This window comes from Symphalangus syndactylus, chromosome Y (genome assembly GCF_028878055.3).
Source record: "Symphalangus syndactylus isolate Jambi chromosome Y, NHGRI_mSymSyn1-v2.1_pri, whole genome shotgun sequence".
Classification (NCBI taxonomy): domain Eukaryota; kingdom Metazoa; phylum Chordata; class Mammalia; order Primates; family Hylobatidae; genus Symphalangus; species Symphalangus syndactylus.
In genome coordinates, this window is record NC_072448.2 from 27,569,773 (window position 1) to 27,585,821 (window position 16,049).

The 16,049-nt window shown below is 41.2% G+C and overlaps 1 long non-coding RNA gene and 2 pseudogenes across 1 annotated transcript; 2 read left to right on the forward strand and 1 right to left on the reverse strand.

The window, feature by feature from the left end:
• LOC129476731 (septin-7-like) overlaps positions 1–16,049 on the forward strand; it is a 172,681-nt pseudogene that overhangs the window by 100,585 nt on the left and 56,047 nt on the right.
• LOC134736129 (uncharacterized) lies at positions 1,723–3,406 on the forward strand. Its single transcript, XR_010119875.1, has 3 exons — positions 1,723–1,907; positions 2,122–2,150; positions 3,349–3,406. It is a non-coding gene; the product is annotated as an uncharacterized lncRNA (long non-coding RNA).
• LOC129476798 (pantothenate kinase 3-like) lies at positions 5,001–6,126 on the reverse strand (annotated as a pseudogene).

Below are 16,049 nucleotides of genomic sequence, written 5' to 3' on the forward strand. Positions count from 1 at the left end.
AGGAAAAGAATTTGGTGATATCTTCCCTACTTGCACGTCTGTTTGTAGGCTCTCTGCAAGAAGAAAAATATGGTTCTTTTTGCCCGACCCCGCAGGCAGTCAGACCTTATAGTTGTTTTCCCTTCTTCCCTAAAAATCACTGTTCTTCTGTTCTTTTTCAATGTGCGCTGATTTCACATTGTTCAAACACATATGTTTCACAGTCAATCTTTACAGTTAACACAGTTATCACAGTGGTCTTGAGGTGATGTACATCCTCAGCATATGAAGATAACAGGATTAAGAGATTACAGGTGTAATAAATTATGAAAGTATTATTTAGGAATTGATAAATGTCCATATTAAAATAAAATCTTCACAATTTATGTTTCTCTGCCACGGCTCCAGCTGGTCCTTCCGTTTGGTGTCCCTGACTTCCCACAATAAACTCCCAAGAAATCCTATGCCCTCAAGATACCTTTTAGGGTTTCCAATGGTGTATGGTTTCAAAACTGCTGTTCTTTCTGTACTTACTTCCTGTTGAATTAAGGTGTCTTTGAGAGGCAAGAGAGTATGATGTTTGTTCCTAGTCCACCAGCCTATCAGGCTGGCATGGTAGATACATTCTATGAGGCTGACAGGCCCTTACTTGATTCTTTTGTCCAGTGAAAATATCTATAACCAGCATCCAGGAGGGATACTGTCGGTGAAACCTGCTTAGCTGAGGACTGGCTCTGTGTGTGCCTCCAGACCAATCATATGTTTGTTTTGAGATACATTTTTCGGAGGAAGGTAATACACACACGCCATGTATTTTCTTTTTGTTTCATACTTTTTCTTCTTTAATTTCCTGGTATGCATTGGTTCTCTCAAGGCAAACGGTGGCATGTTAGCCACAGTGGACACTGCATAGGAGAGCAAGGGGTGGGGGATTAGGGTGCTGCAAGCAGAATAATAAATTTCAGGCCCAACCTTATGTCTGTTGAATCAGAAATGCTGAGTATGGGTCTCAGGCTCCCATGTTTGAATAAGCCCTCAAGTGACTCTGATTCTAAAGTTTGCAAAGCACTGCTCTAGAAGTTTTGGGAGGTCCCAGGGTCAGGCACCTGCTAAGGAGGAAGAGTTGTTCCTGGGATTCTCTGCCTATTCTCAATCAAAAACTCAAACTTAGGAAAGACAGTGAAGTTTTTATTCACCTTACGTCAGGGGTGGGGTTGGATTTACCATCTCTTTGTTTTTGTTTTGTTTTTTTTTTTGAGAGGGAGTCTTACTCTGTCACCCAGGATGGAGTGCAGTGTTGCAATCTCGGCGCACTGCAACCTCTGTCTCCTGGGTTCAAGTGATTCTCCTGCCTCAGTCTCCTGAGTAGCTGGGGTAACAGGCACCTGCCACCATGCCCAGCTAATACAAAAATTTTATTTTTAGTATTTGTACTAAAATACTGAAAATACTAAAATTGTATTTTTAGTAGAGATGGGGTTTTGACATGTTGGTCAGGCTGGTCTCAAACTCCTGACCTCAAGTGATCTGCCCACCTCAGCCTCCCAAAGTGCTGGAATTACAGGCATGAGCCATCGCTCCTGGAAAGGAGACCCTTCTTAACAAAATGCTAAATGAGTTTCTCTGTGTCTCTCCCAATGTCAGTTTTTGCCAACAAATCTTGTCAAATCTTCTTGAGCAAAAAAAACACAAAGTATTTAGCCAGGGAAAACCTTACTTTTAATATCCTTGCCTCCTAGGGTAAGATATTTCTGAAGGAAAACAGAAACGCCCCAAATCAAGACTTGATTCTTATTACTCATAAGAGAGGACTGAAGCTTTAACAATTAATCTGCTTAGAACTGCAATGTAAACTGCATGCAGCTATTACCTGATTTTTATTTCTACTACTTTTCTTCCATCACAAGCCCTATGCAGAAAAAAAAGTGGTAAGACCATCTTTTACAGTTAACACGAATAACAAATCATGAAGGATTCAAGGCTTCAGAAAATCAAAGTGCCCTCAGTGAAGAGTTAGGTGTGTAGCTTAGTGAAGACCAAGTGCTGGTCAACGGGAAACCATTTCTTATTTTCTGCTTTGTTTTAACCAAACTTTAGTCAGGCCCCTAAACTTCTTCCATTCTTCTACCGTTCTCCTTGCAGGCTCCTGAACTCTGCTTGCCCAAGCCTGGGTAAGCACTAAAAAGCAGACTCTGCCCCTTATCTGCTTATTCTCTTTGGCTGACCACAAGAGAGACACTCGGTGTGAGATCCTGCTAGTCCTATCCCCCTTGCCTGCCCTATTTCCTTTAAAAGTTTTGCTAAAGTTTTGCCTAGCCCTCCCTACCTATAAAAGAAAAGCGTAGGCCGGCATGGTGGGATCACCCCTGTAATCCCAGCACTTTAGGAGGCCAAGGGACTGGATCACGAGGTCAGGAGTTAGAGACCATACTTACCAACATGGTGAAACCCCGTCTCTACTAAAAATACAAAAATTAGCCAGGCGTGGTGTTGCGTCTGTAATCCCAGCTACTCAGGAGGCTGAGTCAGGAGAATTGCTTGAACCCAGGAGGCAGAGGCTGCAGTGAGCCAAGATCGTGCCATTGCACTCCAGCCTGGGTGACAGAGCAAGACTCCATCTCAAAAAAAAAAAAAAAAAGGAAAAGAAAAGAAAAGCGTTTTCTGTTTGATTTTGAGATGCTTAGATTGCTGAGTGCTCTCCTATTGCAGTAGTCATTCTTTTGACATTGTCTCTTCTTATTTTAGCTTGGATTTTTCTTTATATGACAGTGATAGAGGAGCATGTGTTTTGCATTTTTGAGGCCCTGGTTCAACTCTGTGTACTTTTATTTTTTACTTTTCTCTGACTCACTGCTCAAATCCACTCCTCAAAGAACTATGATTCAACTCTTCCAATTTTCTTTCTTTCATTTCTTCTCTCTCTTCCATTCTCTCTTTCTTCCTCTCTTTCTCTCTCTTTTTCTTTCTTTTTATCTCATTTCTTGATCAAATAAAAATTAAAAACAGGCCTGGTGTGGTGGCACACGCCTGTAGTCCCAGCACTTTGGAAGGCAGAGGCAGGTGGATCAACTGAGGTCAGGAGTTCGAGACTAGCCTGACCAACAAGGTGAAACCCCGTCTCTACTGAATACAAATAGTTAGCTGGGCGTGGTGTCACATGCATGTAATCCCAGCTACTTGGGAGGCTGAGGCAGGAGAATTGCTTAAACTCAGGAGGCGGTGGTTGCAGTGAGCTGAGATTGCACCATTGCATTCCAACCTGGGCAACAAGAGGGAAGAAACTCCGTCTCAAAAAAAAAAAAAAAAAACTAAAGACACAACCCAATTAGTTGCCTTTAATGCTCTTCTATTTGCATTTCCTGTTTCCAGCCTCAGCATCACCCAACGGAAATGACACAGCAGGAGAGAGAAGGAGGAAGAGAAGAACCAGCTTTACAAGATCTCTGGATAATGTCTCCATGCCAACTGTAAAACTCTTTGTCATGCCAACTGTAAAACTCTTTGCCTTGCCCTAGATACAAAAGATTTTCTTCCATGTTTTGTCCCAAAAGTTTTATACTTTTACATTTTATGTTTACATCCTTGATCCATTTTGAGTTCATTTTTGTATAAGGCATAATGTTGGCAATCTTTTAATTTTTTTATTAAAAAAATTTTTTGTTGATAGCTGGGTGTGGTGGCAGGTGCCTGTAATTCCAGCTACTCGGGAGGCTGAGGCAGGAGAATCACTTGAAACTGGGAGGTGGCAGAGATTGCAGTGGGCCAAAATCGTGCCATTTTACTCCAGCCTGGGTGACAAAGCAAGACTCTGTCTCAAAAACAAAAAAACAAAATTTTGAGTCAGCGTCTTGTTCTGTAGTCCAGGCTGGAGTGCAGAGGTAGTATCACTGCTCACTGCAGTCTCAACATCTAGTGACCCAGTGACCCTCCCACCTCAGCCTCCCTGAGTATCTGGAACCACAGGAGCAAGCCCACTGTGACCAGCTTTTATTTTTTCTTTTTTTTGGTAGAGTCAGGATCACCCTTTGCTGCTCAGACTGATCTGCAACTCCTGGGCTCAAGCAATCCTCCCGCCTCAGTCTTCCAAAGTGTTGTTGAGGCTACAGGCATGAGCCAGAGGGCCCGGACTTGCTTCCTGCCTTTCTTACACAATGATACAAGCATACAACAATGTAATACAATAGTCTTGAAGTCAAATTGACTGTTTCTTCCCCTTATATTTTTATTCTTAATGATTATTTTAGCTATTCTAATTCCTTTAACTTCCTACATAAATTTTAGAATAAAAATCTTGCTTGGATTTTGATAAGAATTTCATTGAACCTCTATGTCAATTTGAGAAGAACTGCCATCTTAACCATGTTGAGTTTTGCAAACTGTTAACACTGTACATCTCTCCATTTATTTAGGGTTTTTTTTGTATTTTTGGTTTCTTTAAACTTATTTCTTCAGCATTGTGTACATTACATCGTGTAAGTTTCCTTTTTTTTAATGGAGTCTTGCTTTATCACCCAGGCTGGAGTGCAATGGTGCAGTTTGGCTCACTGCAATCTCTGTTTCCCGGGTTCAAGCAATTCTCCCGCCTCAGCGTCTTGAATAGCTGAGATTACAGGCATCTGCCATCATGCCTGGCTAAGTTTTGTATTTCTGTAGAGATGGGGTTTCACCATGTTGACCAGGCTGGTCTTGAACTCCTGACCTCAGGTGATCCACCTGCCTCGGCCTCCCAAAGTGCTGGGATTACAGGCTGGAGGCACCACGCCCGCCTTACATTGCATTGTGTCTTTTTCAGCATTATTCAGATTTTGTGAGATTTACGTCTAAGTATTTCCTTTTCGTCAGAGATTATACAGTTACTGTCTTTTTAAAATTATTTTTTTCACATTACTAAATTCTCTCCCTTAATATGGCAACATTCAGCAGCTTATGCTACTCTTTTATACTTTGGTTGCCAGTGACAAACAATGCAGTAATAATGCCTCTGGTTTCAGCTCCTCTTGGATGACATTTATTATCTGAGAGAGAGACCTGGTGCTTTAGCTGAAATTTGGCAGCCCAAGAAGTGCACTAACTGCTCCAAAGTATCCCTCATGTTCTAGAAACAAGGCTTTCAGTTGACGTTTTGACCAAAAATCCGGTGCATATGCCAAAAGTTCCATTGACAGGGTATTGACACATAAAACGTTTCCAACAAAGACAACTCTGTTTATTTTCTCATTAACAGCACAGATTCGTGCCACAGAATCGAAGTTATTGGTGATAGTAACTAAAGTAGCTCTTGCCAGATCTTCTTTACTAAAAGATTCTCACTTCTCCTTATAAATCATATTCCTAAAACTAGATGCTACAGCCCAACCTGGCAAACCAAATCTTTCATGATCTCCTCCAGAAATATAATGGGCCAGATGGTCAGCTTGTGTGTTGTCACCTTTGGAATGCCATTTCAAGAGCCTCTTCAAAACTTTCACAGCCAGTCAATAAACTATATAAACCCAGAAAGGTACCCTCTCCAAGGCTTGTCCCAGTCATTCGTTTATAGATGTCTTTGGAATGGACTGCTAAAATACTGACTCCTGAGCCAATGTTCACTACAAGCAGTGGGTAGGGATCATCCATGTTAAAAGGCATCTTTTGGCATCGCTCAGGTTATGCGGCATTAGCTAAACAATAGCACTCTGCATGTCCATTGAAACCAACAGTCTATACACAGCAAGCCCTTTACAAGGCCGTCAAGTTCATCCAGTTTGTGCAGGTAGAGGTTTCCAATTGCGTGAAAATCTTTTTCAAACTTGCAGGCACCACCTCCTGCAGCACATAGCACCGTTTGTAATGTTGAGAAGTTTTTATCTCTTCCCATTTGGATAAAAGTAGGCAGTTCCTGGGTTGGAAACCTGATAAAGTGCAAGTTCTCTCTTCGGCCAAAAAGTGTTAAATCTTTCAGTTCAAGGTGTACATCCCTAATGCCGGTGGATCCATATGCTACATTAGGAATCAAATATTTTGGAATACTTTTTAATCTCTCAACTTCTTCTTGTTCTTCCTCTGCTGTGATAGCAATAGGTTCAAAGTACGAGAGTTTTACTAGAATTCCCCCAATGTCCATGCCAAACCATGGGAGAGGGGTTTCTTGGCATTTTTGATCTTCATGGCCTCGGCGCCAGGAGCAAGGGACGGCCTCGGGTCTGAAACACTGAGAGCAGAGGCTGCAACTCCGGAGGTGGCTGGGCCGCTAGGTGAGGCCTGGTGGATTCCTCCCCTCAGGCTGGGCGGGGCGGCAGCGCCTGAGGGGATGCCCGGCCCACAGGTCGGTCCCCCACCCCCGCGAGGGGCGGCTGGGATGGAGCAAGATTGGGAAGGCCGACTACCTGGTGGCTCCGGCCCCCGCCCACACACGAACACGCAGCCACTCCAAACAAAAGGCCCCGGTCCCGAGAACCGCCACTGCCACCCTAAAAAATGTATTTTTTAAAATATGTTTACTTGACACATAACGATTGCACATATTTGTGAGGCAAAGAGAGGTGTTTTGATGCGTACAATCTGTGATAATTAAATATGGGGAATTAGGAAATCCATCGCCTCAGATAGTTCTCATTTCTTTGCATTGGGAATATTCCAAATTTTCTCTTCTAGCTATTAGGAAATACAGGGTATTACATTTTAAATTTCACTATCCACGTGTTCATTGCCATTATTTGGAGATATAATTTATTTCTGTAGACTGTTATCCTGTGACCTTGCTTTATTTCATTTTTAGTTCTAAGAGATCTCCTCCCCTACCCCCATAGAGGTTTTTGGGTTTTTTTTTGTTTGTTTTTTGTGAGACAGGGTCTCATTCTTCGCTGAGGCTGGAGTGCAGTGGTGGCATCTCTGCTCACTGCAACCTCTGTCTCCTGGGTTTAAGTGATTCTCATGCTTCACCCTTCCAAGTAGCTGAGATTACAGGCATGCGCCACCATGGTTGGTTAATTTTTGACTTTTTAATAGAGACGGGGTTTTGCCATGTTGGCCATGGCTGGTCTGGAACTCTTGGCCTCAAATGATCCGCCCACCTCAGCCTCCCAAAGTGCTGGGATTACAGGCGTGGGCCACCGCACCAAGCCTCCCTTATGCTTTTGATGTCGTCTGAGTCTACAATGATATCTTCTTTTTATTCCTGATGTTGGTAAACTGTGTCATCTCTCTGCTGAAAATTTCTATCTTGCTAGAGTTCTTCTTTTGTTGATACTTGAAAGGAACCAGCTTTTTGTTTGTTTTTCTATTTTTTGTGTGTGTGCGTGTGTTCCATTTCATTGATTTCTGCTTTTATTTTTCATTATTTCCTTTCTTCTATTTGCTTTGGGTTATTTTGCTCTTTTTCCCAACTGGTTTCTTCAAGTAAGAGTTTAGAGGACTGATTTGGGACTTTTTTCTTTTCTAATGTGTGCACTTAGTGCGTATTATTTCTCTCTCAGCACTCCTTTAGGATGTCTTGGAGTTTTTAATATATTGTATTTTCAGTTTTATTCAGGTTAACTTATTTTTTGATGTCTACTATGGCTTTCTCTTTGTCTTATGAACTGTTTAGTAGTGTGTTGTTCATTTTCCAAGCATTTGGATATTTTTCTGTTGTCTTTTTGTGACAGATTTTTAGTTTAATTTCATTGTGGTCAATCATCATACCATATTGGTTAATTCTTTTAAATTTGTTGAGGTTTGTTTTATGGCCCAGGATATGTTTTACCTTTGACATGTGTGTTCTGCTCTTCTTGTGTGGACTGTTTTATAAATGTTAACTGAATTCTGGTGGCTGAAGATGATTTTGAGTTTGAGTTTTCAATATATTTTTCTTTTTGAGGTGGAGTCCCACTCTGTTGCCCAGGCTGGAATGCAGTGCTGCAATCTCGGCTCACTACAAGCTCTGCCTTCTGGTTTCATGCTATTCTCCTGCCTCAGCCTCCTGAGTAGCTGGGACTACAGGCACCCGCCACCACGCCTGGCTAATTTTTTTGTATTTTTTAGTAGAGACTGGGTTTCACCATGTTAGCCAGGTTGATCTTGATGTCCTGACCTCATGATTCCCCTGCCCCAGACTCCCAAAGTGCTGGGATTACAGGCATGAGCCACTACATCCGGCCTAGTTCTTCAACATTCTTGCTGATTTTCTGTTTAGTTGTTCTATCAATCATTATGAGAGAAGTTTTGAAGTCTCCAAAGTAATTGTCGATTTGTCTATTTCTTTTAAAGTTAACTGTTTTTTTCTCTTTACATATGTTGCAGCTCTGCTGTTTGGTGGATACATATTTAGGATTGTTATGCCTTCTATTTCTTTCCCTGTCTCTGTCTCTTCTTTCTTTTTCTTCTTTATTTATGCAAGAAAGAAGAAATTTACTATTACTTTTCCTACCAAAGCAGTCTCTCTTAACTTCCTGACTCTGAGAATTAAATTCTGTCTCCTTCAGATGTCCTTAGTTGATTGACTCACAAATAGGGAGTGTAAGCAGGAAAATAGAATAAAACACCTGTTAGATTTGAATATATACTGAGAAATTTGTATCTTTTTCCCTGCCTGGAAACATTTAAAATGGAATGGGAACCACCTGAGAAGCACATATTGTCTATATCTTAGGATCATTTCTGAACATCTTGCCTCTTCAACCAGACAATCAGCAACAGTGGAATATGCCAAGACCAGCTCAGTCAGGGAGTCCCTAACCCAGCGGCACTACAGGAATTAAAGACACACACAGAAATATAGAGGTGTGAAGGGGGAAATCAGGGGTCTCAAAGCCTTCAGAGCTGAGAGCCCTGAACAGAGATTTACCGACCTATTTATTAACAGCAAACCAATCATTAGCATTGTTTCTATAGATATTAAATTAACTAAAAGTATACCTTATGGGCAATGAAGGGATGGGCCGAATTAAAGGAATAGGTTGGGCTAGTTAACTGCAGCAGGAGCATGTCCTTAAGGCACAGATTGCTCATGCTATTGTTTGTGGCTTAAAAATGCCTTTAAGCGATTTTCTGCCCTGGGTGGGCCAGGTGTTCCTTGACCTCATTCCCATAAACCTACAACCCTCCAGCTTGGGCATTAGAGCCATTATGAACATGTTACAGTGCTTCAGAGGTTTGGTTTATGGCCAGTTTTGGGGCCAGTTTATGGCCAGATTTTGGGGGGCTTGCTCCCAACAGGAATATACACACACACACACACACACACATATATATACACACACACGCACACACATACACATATATAAGTATATATATATGTACTTTGAGGTATATATAGCTCAAAGATTGTTTCTATAAACTATTTGATAATGATTTTCAGACATTATATCTTTTTAATCCCTAAATTCATCATTGTGTATTTCTTAAAACAAGATCAATTCCTTAACACAGCACAATATCAAATTCAGTAAACTTAACATTGATAAAATAGTATTATCTAATATACGATCTTTAAAAATTTAACTAATTGTATCAATACAGTCTTTTATAGAAATTTCTCTCACAAGCTAGGATCCATTTCACAGACACATATGAATCTAACTGTCTTGACTCTTTAGTCTCCTTTAATTTAGAACAGTTGCTCAATCTTGTCTTTCATAACATTGATGTTTTTGAAGAGTATATGCCAGTGGTTTTATGGAATGTTTCTTAATTTGTGCTACTTATGATAAGATTAAGGTTATGGAAACTGGGAGAAATGTCACAAAAATCATGTTATCCTCTATCACACCAAGAGTCATGTGATGTCAGTTTTCCCCATTATTAGTGAAGTTAGCATTGATCACTTGGTTAAGTTTGTAGCTGCTTTTTCTTCGCTGCAAAAATATCATCTTCCCCATTGTAATCAATAAGTAAGCTCTAGGGAAATACTCTGAGACTATATAAATATCCTGATCCTCATCAAAATTCTACCTATACTTTTAGAATTGACTTAAATTATGCCTGCACTTATCAGCATTCTGATGGTGTCCAGATTTTCTAATTTTCTAATGGGGATTTTCAAATTTTATCCTTCCTTCCACAATTATTAGCTGGTATCCCACTGTAAGGAAAATGTTCCCATCTTCCATATTTATTTATTTAAGTTCCCAAGATTGACAATCATTTATTGTCATCATTAATGCTCAAAGTGTGTCAGATTTGGTCAATGAGATTTCCTTCAAGCCCACTTCTGTGTTCTTTTCAATCATCCCCATCATTCTGGCACAGCAAGATATCTTAGCTTCACCTTGTAGTTTCCCTGGCCCAGTCCTGGAGTCAGTGTAGTTGACACTAGTAGCTACTTTCTATTAGTATCTCTGGTGCCTTTTAGTAGGGAATGGTATTTGAAAATCAAAACATTTTTATCTTTGTTCATTGTTTCTGAGGTATTTCTTCTAGACCTAGTTAGCAGACAGATCTGCAGGGAAATTTTACTTTTTTTTTGTTTTTTGAGAAAAGGCTAAGTTGCCCAGGCCAGAGTTCAGTGGTGGGATCTTGGCTCACTGCAATGTCCGCCTCCCAAGTTCAAGTGATTCTCCTGCCTCAGGCTTCCGAGTAGCTGGGACTACAGGCACACACCACCACATCTGGCTAATTTTTGTATTTTTAGTAGAGACGGGGTTTCACCATGTTGGCCAGGCTGTTCTCGAACTCCTGACCTCAAGGGAGCTGCCCGTCTTGGCCTGCCAAAGTGTTGGGATTACAAGCGTGAGCCACCGTGCCCAGCCTATAAAATTACATATGTATAATTTCATACTGTTGCCTCCAATTCCCATCAACACCAACAGGACTATTTTTTACCTTCTTTCTCTTACAGTGACAGTCTGGTTCCAACAACACACCTGCTCACACACACTCATTTTCCCAATCCTGAAATTCACACAAAATCTCAGAATTCTTACAGCCCTAGCTCTACAAAAATAACCCTGATACAGAGTTCAAGATTTGTTTGCAATTCTTTTTAATCTTACGATTAGAACAACAAACTGTATAAACCATTTTCATAGATCAGTTCTTTCCTTTTCAGTTAGATTATGTTATTTTTTCACAATGCAATTTTAGTTTGCCTCTATTTGTATTCAATTTTAGGGTATTTTCACACACACTTGAGTCAGGTTTATTTTTTGACTATATGAGACACCAACATGCTTCCAAGAGTCAAAAGATTACAGAAAATTATGATCAGAAAATTTGCAAGAGAATGTCGTATACCAGGACACACTCAAATGATAGAATGGAAGTATGCTCCAGGAAGTCAAACATGATGGAGACCCCACCTTGGGGTGAGTTGATCTTGGGCTGACCACAAATCAGGAACAGTGCCTTTATTTTTACCACTAAGCTACCTTTTGTTGTTGTTGTTGTTTTTTGAGACGGAGTCTCGCTCTGTCACCCAGACTGGAGTGCAGTGGCATGATCTCGGCTCACTGCAACCTCCACCTCCTGGGTTTAAGCAATTCTGTACTTCAGCCTCCCGAGTAGCTAGGATTACAGGCGCCTGCCACCACGCCTGGCTAATTTTCATATTTTCAGTAGAGACAGGGTTTCACCACCTTGTCCAGGCTCGTCTTGAACTCCTGACCTTGTGATCCACCCGCCTCAGCCTCCCAAAGTTCTGATTACAGGCATAAACCACAGTGCCGGGCTAAGCTACCTTTCTTTTGGTATAGCCGTGCCTAAAAGAGGAAGCGCTTCATGTAGGGAATTAACAGCAGAATTGGAAACATCGTGATTATCCTGACACAGAGGGCAGGCTCAGATATTGGCGGTCACCAAAGGGTTTTCTGAAGGATCTAGGTTGCCGAGGGGGTAGAGCTCAGTGGTAGAGCATGCATGACGCCCTGGGCTCAATCCCCAGTACATCCAGGTTTTGTTTTCTTCCCCAGGACGCCAGGAAGAAGTGGTCCATGATATTCCGCAACTTTGGAATTTTCTGTCAAGGTGAATTGTGTTGGCCTCCGCATTTCTCTCTCATACACAGAGGTGACCCATGTTTATTCACTTGAGGTTATTTGCTGCTTAGGATTATCCACCTATTCTTTCTAAGCAGTCCCATCAATAACTAACATGGACCATGCATGGGGGAAGAAAGTAGTATTCCTGGCCATCCAGCCTATTTCTAGCTGTAAAAGAAATCATCAGAAAACTTAGAACTGTGTGGCCCAAGTCTGATTTCAGGTCGGAAGCTAAAAGGCTCAAGTCCTTTTCTGTTTCCTTTTCTAACTCCCCCTAACCAGGTTGCAGAAGCCCTACAAGCTTTCACTAAAAGATTACACTGCCAGGGGTTGACTATTTGATGTGCTAGTGGTCACTTTTTCCATTGGAGATCTGCAAACTCTGAAGCTTAAATGATTTAACTAAAAACACACAGCAAATGATGAAAAGATAGCAGTCACCTCAGCTGAAATTTGGCGGAAGTAAAAAGTACTTCTTTGGGTCCTCTGAGGAAGCTTCTGGTGTGAGATGCAAACACTCTGAACTCCAGGGGCCAAATTCAGTCAGTATAGGAGAAAGTTCATTTTGTTTTTTTACATAAATGAAAGTAATGAATGCTTATTCTTCCAATCCCAAAGGATCCTTTTGTACCTCACGGTACTTACTCTCCAGGATTGACCTCCTTCTAAGCTAGGAAACAACCCATACCTCCAGATTAGAGCTCTTTGTGGTATCACCGTGCTAAGCAGAAATCCACAGGGAAATACTCTGCAAGCATGTTAATACTATCTTGTTAAAAGAAAGTCTGCTTTTATTTTCAGCTCTATTTCATGCCAACAAAGGAAAAAAAAAAAATGTTACTCAACACCCAGAAGGCAGAAAAGCGACCTCTCTCTCTCCATCTGCAGAAGCCAAGCAAGTGTGTGGGCCTCCGTATGCATCCTTTCTTTTACTCACTTTCTAAATGCTGTAACGGCTACCATCTATCAGGTGGTCACAAACCATCTCTAAAGTCAATCTGAGGTCAACCCACTCGACTTGTGAGGGATCCACCTATACTGCCTCTGCACCTGTAATATGACTAAGGAGACGGTGGCTGCACACGTAGTTAACACCGATTGTACTGTGACTCCGCCTTTCCTCAGCAGCTCTCCGGCTCCTTAGAGTCCTTTTGAGCCAAGCTGGACGTGAGGCATAAAGGAGCTCTTTGCAAACGCCAGGGGGAATTTCTTCAAGGTTAAGTTCACTTTCAATCCGCTTCATTCTAAGAGAAATATGTGGAGCAAACGGGAACTTTTTTTCTCATCTTTTGCATTTCAAGCAAAAACTAATAAAATTGGATGTTTCCACCGTCAGGCTCAGTTTCAAAGATGCCAGCAGATCCCGCTTCTAACTTTTAACACAGGCACACAGGAAATCGGGAAATCCCTGCAGCTCCCTCAGAAGCTACAGTATCAGCAGTTCCTGAAGCGCAAACCAAAACCCAACGTCATGTACTCCTCCAAAGAGCTCAGCATGTCTCTAGAGCGACGGAAATAGCGGCGAGGTGCTCTGGAAGCCATGACAGCCTGGCCAAAATGAAGCAGGTCCCCTCCTGGTCGAGTCTACCTCCCTAGGGACAAGAAACATACCTCTCTTCTCTCATACCCAGAGGAAGCAACGGAGGGATGTGGCACTTAGACTCACTCTGCCATCCAGTCCATCGAAGTCTTAATAATCTTCAGGATGCAACAGAGCGAGACTCTGTCTCAAAAACAAAACAAAACGAAACAACCGTAAGGAAGAGAGAGAATGTACTGGAGGATAGGAAGTTATCTAGGAGAACCTTCTTTTTTATTGTATTTAAATTTAAGCCCTCATTTATATAAAATAAAACACATGAAACCTATTCAGCTTATGGCTTATTATATATATAACCAAAACTCAGACCAAGATACTGAATTTTCCAGCAACCAACAGCTGCGTTTTCCCTATTTCAATTGTCCTAACTCTGACCTCCACCTCCACAGATTATTTTTCTTATGTTTTAAATGGATCATATCAAATGATGGTAGTCTATTTGGGGCTGCTACAAAATCACTCAAGACTGGTATATTGTAACGAACAAAAACTTGTTTCCTTCCTTCCTTCCTTCCTTCTTCTCTCTCTCTTTTTCTCTCTCCCTCTTTCTTTCTTTCTTTCCTTCTTCTTGACAGACTTTCACTCTTGTTGCCCATGCTGGAGTAGAGTGGCATGATCTAGGCTCACTGTAACCTCTGCCTCCTGGGTTCAAGCAATTCTCCTGTCTCGGCCTCTTGTGTAGCTGGGATTACAAGCGAGTGCCACCACGCCTGGCTAATTTTTCGGTATTTTTGGTAGAGATGGGGTTTCACCATGTTTGCAAGGCTGGTCTTGAACTCCTGACCTCAGGTGATCCATCCTCCATGGCCTTCCAAAATACTGTGATTACAGGAGAGGGCCATGGCTCCTGGCCCAGAAACTTATTTTCTCACAGTTCTGGAGGCTGAGAAGTCCAAAATCAAGGCACTGGCTCTGTTGTCTGGTGATGGCCTTTTTGTTGTGTCCTCACATGGCAGAAAACTGAGAACAATAGAGAGATGAACTTCCTTTGTCAAGTCTTATTATAAGGGTACCTAGTATTATTCATGAGGATGGAACCCTCATGGCTTAATCTTCTTAAAGGCCCTATCTCTTGATAATTATCACATGACAACACCCAAGCTTTGGAGGGGACACTTTCAAACCATAGCAAATCTGTATTCAAGTATGGATTCTTTCACTCAATTTTTGTAAAAAAAAAAAATTAGATTCATTTTCTATATATTGTTGCTAGTAGCAATAGTTATTTTCTATTGCTCTAGAGTATTCCATTATCTGAATACTGTACATCATGATTTAGTAATTCGTTTTACTGTCCAAGTACATTTGCAGCATCCCTAGTTTTTGGTTGAAATGTCTAATCCTGCTGTAAATGTTCTGATACATGTCCTTCAAGGGAAGTGCTCATGCACTTCTCTTGGGTCTAAGTGTAACTGTCTAGTTTTGGGGTCATAGGTTTTATATATATATATATATTCAGTTTTAGTTGATATTTTCAGATAGTTTCCCAGTGTAGATATAGCAGTTTACAGTCTCATCAGCCATGTATGCATGTTCCAATTGCTTCACATACTGAGCAACACTTGATATTATCCACTTTTTAGGTTAAATGATTCCAATGAAGAGTAGTATTATTTTGTGTGTGGTTTTTTGTTTGTTTTTGTTAGTTTGTTTGTTTTTTGATGGTGTCTTGTTCTGCTGCCCAGGCTGGAGTGCAGTGGCACAATCTCGGCTCACTGTAGCATTTTCCTCCCAGGATCAAGAGGTTTTCATGATATGATATTCTCATGATAATCTCATGAGATACTCAGCCTCCTGAGTAGTTGGGACCTCAGGGGCATGTGGCCGTCTAAATTTTTGAATTTGTAGTAGAGACCAGGTTAGCCAGGCTGGTCTTGAACTTCTGGCCTCAGGTGATCCACCCGACTTGACCTTCCAAAGTGCTGGGAGTATAGGTGTGAGCCACCATGCCCAGGCTTGTTGTGTTTTTAATTTGCATTTCCTTTACAGCAAAAGATGTCAAACATATTTTATATTACTCAATAGCAATTTTTTGTGAAGTGCATATTAATTTGCTCTTTCTTATTGAAGTTTTAGTCTTTTTCTTAGTGCTTTGTAGAAGTTCTTAACCTATTCCAGATAAAGATCCTTAGTAAAATATAAGTATTGAAATATCTTCTCCTAGACTGTGGCTCATCATCTGTTCTTAAAGAAGATGGGGCTTGAAAAACTTTGTAAGCAGATGAAAGAGAAGAAATGGAGACAGACAGGTTGAAGACCCCAGAGAAAGTTCCATCTGGACATCTTACCTCTTGGCTGTGGGAAAAGATGCCCCCAGGCAGTTTGCTGGAGAGGAAAACTCAGAATAAAACTGACGGGATGAAATGTTCTAGAAGCAGAAACAGTGTGATTTGGTCTGTGATTCTCTTTCATTTCTCCTAGCAGCTTCAAGAGATATAGTTTAGAGGTAAGAATTAGAGAGATACGAGACAGTGGATTTTGTATGCAGCCAACTTATCATGTCTTTGAAGACCTCTCAGAAATATGACTAATGCGTC